General features: G+C 35.9%; 1 non-coding gene across 1 annotated transcript; it reads left to right on the plus strand.

Annotated features, from left to right (window-relative positions):
• Positions 1-9,055: 9,055 nt before the first annotated feature.
• TRNAR-ACG (transfer RNA arginine (anticodon ACG)) lies at positions 9,056-9,128 on the plus strand. Its single transcript has one exon. It is a non-coding gene; the product is annotated as a tRNA-Arg (tRNA).
• The last annotated feature ends 200 nt before the right edge of the window (positions 9,129-9,328 follow it).

The following is a 9,328-nucleotide window of genomic DNA, read 5'->3' on the forward strand; positions in this document are numbered from 1 at the left end:
TCTTAAGAAAATTTCAGAAAGTAAGCAGATTCTTTGAAGGTGCTTGCACTATTTGTGTTTAATGCTTATTATAAAGCTATCTTAACATGCTTTGAATAATTTAATTGTGAATTATTGTACTAAAGTACTGGGAATTTGACATAAATTCTAGAATTCAGGAAAGAAGAATGTTTGGGCTCTGTCTGAGTAAGTTCATTACATTTTTTAAAGATCTTTTAGCAGTCACAAGGATTATTGTACCTAAAACATTTTTGGGAAGCAATCCCTGCAGATAGTGTACAGTCAATTTCCAAAATGTGATTCTGTATATACTTCAATAACCATAAAACTTTAAAACAGGCTCAAAAACAGGAAAGACTCTTCAATTGCTACAAGACACCTGGGACAGTGGGCAATGGATAACGCGTCTGACTATAGATCAGAAGATTGTAGGTTCGACTCCTACCTGGCTCGCTTAAATTGCCGTGATTGTATAGTAGTTAGTACTCTGCTTTGTGGCTGCAGCAACCCCATTTTGAAAACGGTTCACAGCATTTTGATTTTGTTTCACAATCATCCATTTTTTCACAATACTGAATCTTAAGAAAATTTCAGAAAGTAAGCAGATTCTTTGAAGGTGCTTGCACTATTTGTGTTTAATGCTTATTATAAAGCTATCTTAACATGCTTTGAATAATTTAATTGTGAATTATTGTACTAAAGGACTGGGAATTTGACATAAATTCTGGAATTCAGGAAAGAAGAATGTTTGGGCTCTGTCTGAGTAAGTTCATCACATTTTTTAAAGATCTTTTAGCAGTCACAAGGATTATTTTACCTAAAACGTTTTTGGGAAGCAATCCCTGCAGATAGTGTACAGTCAATTTCCAAAATGTGATTCTGTATATACTTCAATAACCATAAAACTCTGAAAAAAGGCTCAAAAACAGGAAAGACGCTTCAATTACTACAAAACATGTGGGCCAGGGGCACAATGGATAACGCGTCTGACTACGGATCAGAAGATTGTAGGTTCGATTCCTACCTGGCTTGCTTAAGTTACCATGATTGTATAGTAGTTAGTTCTCTGCGTTGTGGCTGCAGCAACCCCATTTCGAAAACGGGTCACAGCATTTTGATTTTGTTTCACAATCATCCATTTTTTCACAATACTGAATCTTAAGAAAATTTCAGAAAGTAAGCAGATTCTTTGAAGGTGCTTGCACTATTTGTGTTTAATGCTTATTATAAAGCTATCTTAACATGCTTTGAATAATTTAATTGTGAATTATTGTACTAAAGGACTGGGAATTTGACATAAATTCTGGAATTTAGGAAAGAAGAATGTTTGGGCTCTGTCTGAGTAAGTTCATCACATTTTTTAAAGATCTTTTAGCAGTCACAAGGATTATTTTACCTAAAACGTTTTTGGGAAACAATCCCTGCAGATAGTGTACAGTCAATTTCCAAAATGTGATTCTGTATATACTTCAATAACCATAAAACTCCAAAACTGGCTCAAAAACAGGAAAGACACTTCAATTACTACAGGGCACCTGGGCCAGTGGCGCAATAGATAACGTGTCTGACTACGGTTCATAAGTTTGTAGGTTCGACTCCTACCTGGCTCGCTTAAATTGACGTGATCGTATAGTGGTTAGTACTCTGCGTTGTGGCCGCAGCAACCCCGGTTCGAAAACGGGTCACAGCATTTTGATTTTGTTTCACAATCATCCATTTTTTCACAATACTGAATCTTAAGAAAATTTCAGAAAGTAAGCAGATTCTTTGAAGGTGCTTGCACTATTTGTGTTTAATGCTTATTATAAAGCTATCTTAACATGCTTTGAATAATTTAATTGTGAATTATTGTACTAAAGGACTGGGAATTTGACATAAATTCTGGAATTCAGGAAAGAAGAATGTTTGGGCTCTGTCTGAGTTAGTTCATCCTCATTTTTTAAAGATCTTTTAGTAGTCACAAAGATTATTGTACCTAAAACGTTTTTGGGAAACAATCCCTGCAGATAGTGTACAGTCAATTACCAAAATGTGATTCTGTATATACTTCAATAACCATAAAATTCTGAAAACAGGCTCAAAAACAGGAAAGACACTTCAATTACTACAAGACCCCCGGGACAGTGGGCAATGGATAACGTGTCTGACTATGGATCTGTAGATTGTAGGTTCGACTCCTACCTGGCTCGCTTAAATTGCCGTGATCGTATAGTGGTTAGTACTCTGCGTTGTGGCCGCAGCAACCCCGGTTCGAATCTGGGTCACGGCATTTTGATTTTGTTTCTCAATCATCCATTTTTTCACAATACTGAATCTTAAGAAAATTTCAGAAAGTAAGCAGATTCTTTGAAGGTGCTTGCACTATTTGTGTTTAATGCTTATTATAAAGCTATCTTAACATGCTTTGAATAATTTAATTGTGAATTATTGTACTAAAGTACTTGGAATTTGACATAAATTCTAGAATTCAGAAAAGAAGAATGTTTGGGCTCTGTCAGAGTAAGTTCATCACATTTTTTAAATCTCTTATAGCAGTCACAAGGATTATTTTACCTAAAACGTTTTTGGGAAACAATCCCTGCAGATAGTGTACAGTCAATTTCCAAAATGTGATTCTGTATATACTTCAATAACCATAAAATTCTGAAAACAGGCTCAAAAACAGGAAAGACACTTCAATTACTACAATACACCCGGGACAGTGGGCAATGGCTAACGTGTCTGACTATGGATCTGTAGATTGTAGGTTCTACTCCTACCTGGCTCACTAAAATTGCCGTCATCGTATAGTGGTTAGTACTCTGCGTTGTGGCCGCAGCAACCCCGGTTTGAATCCGGGTCACGGCATTTTGATTTTGTTTCTCAATCATCCATTTTTTCACAATACTGAATCTTAAGAAAATTTCAGAAAGTAAGCAGATTCTTTGAAGGTGCTTGCACTATTTGTGTTTAATGCTTATTATAAAGCTATCTTAACATGCTTTGAATAATTTAATTGTGAATTATTTTACTAAAGGACTGGGAATTTGACATAAATTCTAGAATTCAGGAAAGAAGAATGTTTGGGCTCTGTCTGAGTAAGTTCATTACATTTTTTAAAGATCTTTTAGCAGTCACAAGGATTATTGTACCTAAAACATTTTTGGGAAACAATCCTTGCAGATAGTGTACAGTCAATTTCCAAAATGTGATTCTGTATATACTTCAATAACCATAAAACTTTAAAACAGGCTCAAAAACAGGGAAGACTCTTCAATTGCTACAAGACACCTGGGACAGTGGGCAATGGATAACGCGTCTGACTATAGATCAGAAGATTGTAGGTTCGACTCCTACTTGGCTCGCTTAAATTGCCGTGATTGTATAGTAGTTAGTACTCTGTGTTGTGGCTGCAGCAACCCCATTTTGAAAACGGTTCACAGCATTTTGATTTTGTTTCACAATCATCCATTTTTTCACAATACTGAATCTTAAGAAAATTTCAGAAAGTAAGCAGATTCTTTGAAGGTGCTTGCACTATTTGTGTTTAATGCTTATTATAAAGCTATCTTAACATGCTTTGAATAATTTAATTGTGAATTATTGTACTAAAGGACTGGGAATTTGACATAAATTCTGGAATTCAGGAAAGAAGAATGTTTGGGCTCTGTCTGAGTAAATTCATCACATTTTTTAAAGATCTTTTAGCAGTCACAAGGATTATTTTACCTAAAACATTTTTGGGAAACAATCCCTGCAGATAGTGTACAGTCAATTTCCAAAATGTGATTCTGTATATACTTCAATAACCATAAAACTCCAAAACTGGCTCAAAAACAGGAAAGACACTTCAATTACTACAGGGCACCTGGGCCAGTGGCGCAATAGATAACGTGTCTGACTACGGATCATAAGTTTGTAGGTTCGACTCCTACCTGGCTCGCTTAAATTGACGTGATCGTATAGTGGTTAGTACTCTGCGTTGTGGCCGCAGCAACCCCGGTTCGAAAACGGGTCACAGCATTTTGATTTTGTTTCACAATCATCCATTTTTTCACAATACTGAATCTTAAGAAAATTTCAGAAAGTAAGCAGATTCTTTGAAGGTGCTTGCACTATTTGTGTTTAATGCTTATTATAAAGCTATCTTAACATGCTTTGAATAATTTAATTGTGAATTATTGTACTAAAGGACTGGGAATTTGACATAAGTTCTGGAATTCAGGAAAGAAGAATGTTTGGGCTCTGTCTGAGTTAGTTCATCCTCATTTTTTAAAGATCTTTTAGCAGTCACAAGGATTATTTTACCTAAAACGTTTTTGGGAAACAATCCCTGCAGATAGTGTACAGTCAATTACCAAAATGTGATTCTGTATATACTTCAATAACCATAAAATTCTGAAAACAGGCTCAAAAACAGGAAAGACACTTCAATTACTACAAGACCCCCGGGACAGTGGGCAATGGATAACGTGTCTGACTATGGATCTGTAGATTGTAGGTTCGACTCCTACCTGTCTCGCTTAAATTGCCGTGATCGTATAGTGGTTAGTACTCTGCGTTGTGGCCGCAGCAACCCCGGTTCGAATCTGGGTCACGGCATTTTGATTTTGTTTCTCAATCATCCATTTTTTCACAATACTGAATCTTAAGAAAATTTCAGAAAGTAAGCAGATTCTTTGAAGGTGCTTGCACTATTTGTGTTTAATGCTTATTATAAAGCTATCTTAACATGCTTTGAATAATTTAATTGTGAATTATTGTACTAAAGGACTGGGAATTTGACATAAATTCTGGAATTTAGGAAAGAAGAATGTTTGGGCTCTGTCTGAGTAAGTTCATCACATTTTTTAAAGATCTTTTAGCAGTCACAAGGATTATTTTACCTAAAACGTTTTTGGGAAACAATCCCTGCAGATAGTGTACAGTCAATTTCCAAAATGTGATTCTGTATATACTTCAATAACCATAAAACTCCAAAACTGGCTCAAAAACAGGAAAGACACTTCAATTACTACAGGGCACCTGGGCCAGTGGCGCAATAGATAACGTGTCTGACTACGGATCATAAGTTTGTAGGTTCGACTCCTACCTGGCTCGCTTAAATTGATGTGATCGTATAGTGGTTAGTACTCTGCGTTGTGGCCGCAGCAACCCCGGTTCGAAAACGGGTCACAGCATTTTGATTTTGTTTCACAATCATCCATTTTTTCACAATACTGAATCTTAAGAAAATTTCAGAAAGTAAGCAGATTCTTTGAAGGTGCTTGCACTATTTGTGTTTAATGCTTATTATAAAGCTATCTTAACATGCTTTGAATAATTTAATTGTGAATTATTGTACTAAAGGACTGGGAATTTGACATAAGTTCTGGAATTCAGGAAAGAAGAATGTTTGGGCTCTGTCTGAGTTAGTTCATCCTCATTTTTTAAAGATCTTTTAGCAGTCACAAGGATTATTTTACCTAAAACGTTTTTGGGAAACAATCCCTGCAGATAGTGTACAGTCAATTACCAAAATGTGATTCTGTATATACTTCAATAACCATAAAATTCTGAAAACAGGCTCAAAAACAGGAAAGACACTTCAATTACTACAAGACCCCCGGGACAGTGGGCAATGGATAACGTGTCTGACTATGGATCTGTAGATTGTAGGTTCGACTCCTACCTGGCTCACTTAAATTGCCGTGATCGTATAGTGGTTAGTACTCTGCGTTGTGGCCGCAGCAACCCTGGTTCGAATCTGGGTCACGGCATTTTGATTTTGTTTCTCAATCATCCATTTTTTCACAATACTGAATCTTAAGAAAATTTCAGAAAGTAAGCAGATTCTTTGAAGGTGCTTGCACTATTTGTGTTTAATGCTTATTATAAAGCTATCTTAACATGCTTTGAATAATTTAATTGTGAATTATTGTACTAAAGGACTGGGAATTTGACATAAATTCTGGAATTCAGGAAAGAAGAATGTTTGGGCTCTGTCTGAGTTAGTTCATCCTCATTTTTTAAAGATCTTTTAGTAGTCACAAAGATTATTGTACCTAAAACGTTTTTGGGAAACAATCCCTGCAGATAGTGTACAGTCAATTACCAAAATGTGATTCTGTATATACTTCAATAACCATAAAATTCTGAAAACAGGCTCAAAAACAGGAAAGACACTTCAATTACTACAAGACCCCCGGGACAGTGGGCAATGGATAACGTGTCTGACTATGGATCTGTAGATTGTAGGTTCGACTCCTACCTGGCTCGCTTAAATTGCCGTGATCGTATAGTGGTTAGTACTCTGCGTTGTGGCCGCAGCAACCCCGGTTCGAATCTGGGTCACGGCATTTTGATTTTGTTTCTCAATCATCCATTTTTTCACAATACTGAATCTTAAGAAAATTTCAGAAAGTAAGCAGATTCTTTGAAGGTGCTTGCACTATTTGTGTTTAATGCTTATTATAAAGCTATCTTAACATGCTTTGAATAATTTAATTGTGAATTATTGTACTAAAGTACTTGGAATTTGACATAAATTCTAGAATTCAGAAAAGAAGAATGTTTGGGCTCTGTCAGAGTAAGTTCATCACATTTTTTAAATCTCTTATAGCAGTCACAAGGATTATTTTACCTAAAACGTTTTTGGGAAACAATCCCTGCAGATAGTGTACAGTCAATTTCCAAAATGTGATTCTGTATATACTTCAATAACCATAAAATTCTGAAAACAGGCTCAAAAACAGGAAAGACACTTCAATTACTACAATACACCCGGGACAGTGGGCAATGGCTAACGTGTCTGACTATGGATCTGTAGATTGTAGGTTCTACTCCTACCTGGCTCACTAAAATTGCCGTCATCGTACAGTGGTTAGTACTCTGCATTGTGGCCGCAGCAACCCCGGTTTGAATCCGGGTAACGGCATTTTGATTTTGTTTCTCAATCATCCATTTTTTCACAATACTGAATCTTAAGAAAATTTCAGAAAGTAAGCAGATTCTTTGAAGGTGCTTGCACTATTTGTGTTTAATGCTTATTATAAAGCTATCTTAACATGCTTTGAATAATTTAATTGTGAATTATTGTACTAAAGGACTGGGAATTTGACATAAGTTCTGGAATTCAGGAAAGAAGAATGTTTGGGCTCTGTCTGAGTTAGTTCATCCTCATTTTTTAAAGATCTTTTAGCAGTCACAAGGATTATTTTACCTAAAACGATTTTGGGAAACAATCCCTGCAGATAGTGTACAGTCAATTACCAAAATGTGATTCTGTATATACTTCAATAACCATAAAATTCTGAAAACAGGCTCAAAAACAGGAAAGACACTTCAATTACTACAAGACCCCCGGGACAGTGGGCAATGGATAACGTGTCTGACTATGGATCTGTAGATTGTAGGTTCGACTCCTACCTGGCTCGCTTAAATTGCCGTGATCGTATAGTGGTTAGTACTCTGCGTTGTGGCCGCAGCAACCCTGGTTCGAATCTGGGTCACAGCATTTTGATTTTGTTTCTCAATCATCCATTTTTTCACAATACTGAATCTTAAGAAAATTTCAGAAAGTAAGCAGATTCTTTGAAGGTGCTTGCACTATTTGTGTTTAATGCTTATTATAAAGCTATCTTAACATGCTTTGAATAATTTAATTGTGAATTATTGTACTAAAGTACTTGGAATTTGACATAAATTCTAGAATTCAGAAAAGAAGAATGTTTGGGCTCTGTCAGAGTAAGTTCATCACATTTTTTAAATCTCTTATAGCAGTCACAAGGATTATTTTACCTAAAACGTTTTTGGGAAACAATCCCTGCAGATAGTGTACAGTCAATTTCCAAAATGTGATTCTGTATATACTTCAATAACCATAAAATTCTGAAAACAGGCTCAAAAACAGGAAAGACACTTCAATTACTACAAGACACCCAGGACAGTGGGCAATGGCTAACGTGTCTGACTATGGATCTGTAGATTGTAGGTTCTACTCCTACCTGGCTCACTAAAATTGCCGTCATCGTACAGTGGTTAGTACTCTGCATTGTGGCCGCAGCAACCCCGGTTTGAATCCGGGTCACGGCATTTTGATTTTGTTTCTCAATCATCCATTTTTTCACAATACTGAATCTTAAGAAAATTTCAGAAAGTAAGCAGATTCTTTGAAGGTGCTTGCACTATTTGTGTTTAATGCTTATTATAAAGCTATCTTAACATGCTTTGAATAATTTAATTGTGAATTATTGTACTAAAGTACTGGGAATTTGACATAAATTCTAGAATTCAGGAAAGAAGAATGTTTGGGCTCTGTCTGAGTAAGTTCATTACATTTTTTAAAGATCTTTTAGCAGTCACAAGGATTATTGTACCTAAAACATTTTTGGGAAGCAATCCCTGCAGATAGTGTACAGTCAATTTCCAAAATGTGATTCTGTATATACTTCAATAAACATAAAACTTTAAAACAGGCTCAAAAACAGGAAAGACTCTTCAATTGCTACAAGACACCTGGGACAGTGGGCAATGGATAACGCGTCTGACTATAGATCAGAAGATTGTAGGTTTGACTCCTACCTGGCTCGCTTAAATTGCCGTGATTGTATAGTAGTTAGTACTCTGCTTTGTGGCTGCAGCAACCCCATTTTGAAAACGGTTCACAGCATTTTGATTTTGTTTCACAATCATCCATTTTTTCACAATACTGAATCTTAAGAAAATTTCAGAAAGTAAGCAGATTCTTTGAAGGTGCTTGCACTATTTGTGTTTAATGCTTATTATAAAGCTATCTTAACATGCTTTGAATAATTTAATTGTGAATTATTGTACTAAAGGACTGGGAATTTGACATAAATTCTGGAATTCAGGAAAGAAGAATGTTTGGGCTCTGTCTGAGTAAGTTCATCACATTTTTTAAAGATCTTTTAGCAGTCACAAGGATTATTTTACCTAAAACGTTTTTGGGAAGCAATCCCTGCAGATAGTGTACAGTCAATTTCCAAAATGTGATTCTGTATATACTTCAATAACCATAAAACTCTGAAAAAAGGCTCAAAAACAGGAAAGACCCTTCAATTACTACAAAACATGTGGGCCAGTGGCACAATGGATAACGCGTCTGACTACGGATCAGAAGATTGTAGGTTCGATTCCTACCTGGCTTGCTTAAATTACCATGATTGTATAGTAGTTAGTACTCTGCGTTGTGGCTGCAGCAACCCCATTTCGAAAACGGGTCACAGCATTTTGATTTTGTTTCACAATCATCCATTTTTTCACAATACTGAATCTTAAGAAAATTTCAGAAAGTAAGCAGATTCTTTGAAGGTGCTTGCACTATTTGTGTTTAATGCTTATTATAAAG

Source organism: Taudactylus pleione, unplaced genomic scaffold, assembly GCF_031769625.1.
Source record: "Taudactylus pleione unplaced genomic scaffold, aTauple2 ptg000551l, whole genome shotgun sequence".
NCBI lineage: Eukaryota > Metazoa > Chordata > Amphibia > Anura > Myobatrachidae > Taudactylus > Taudactylus pleione.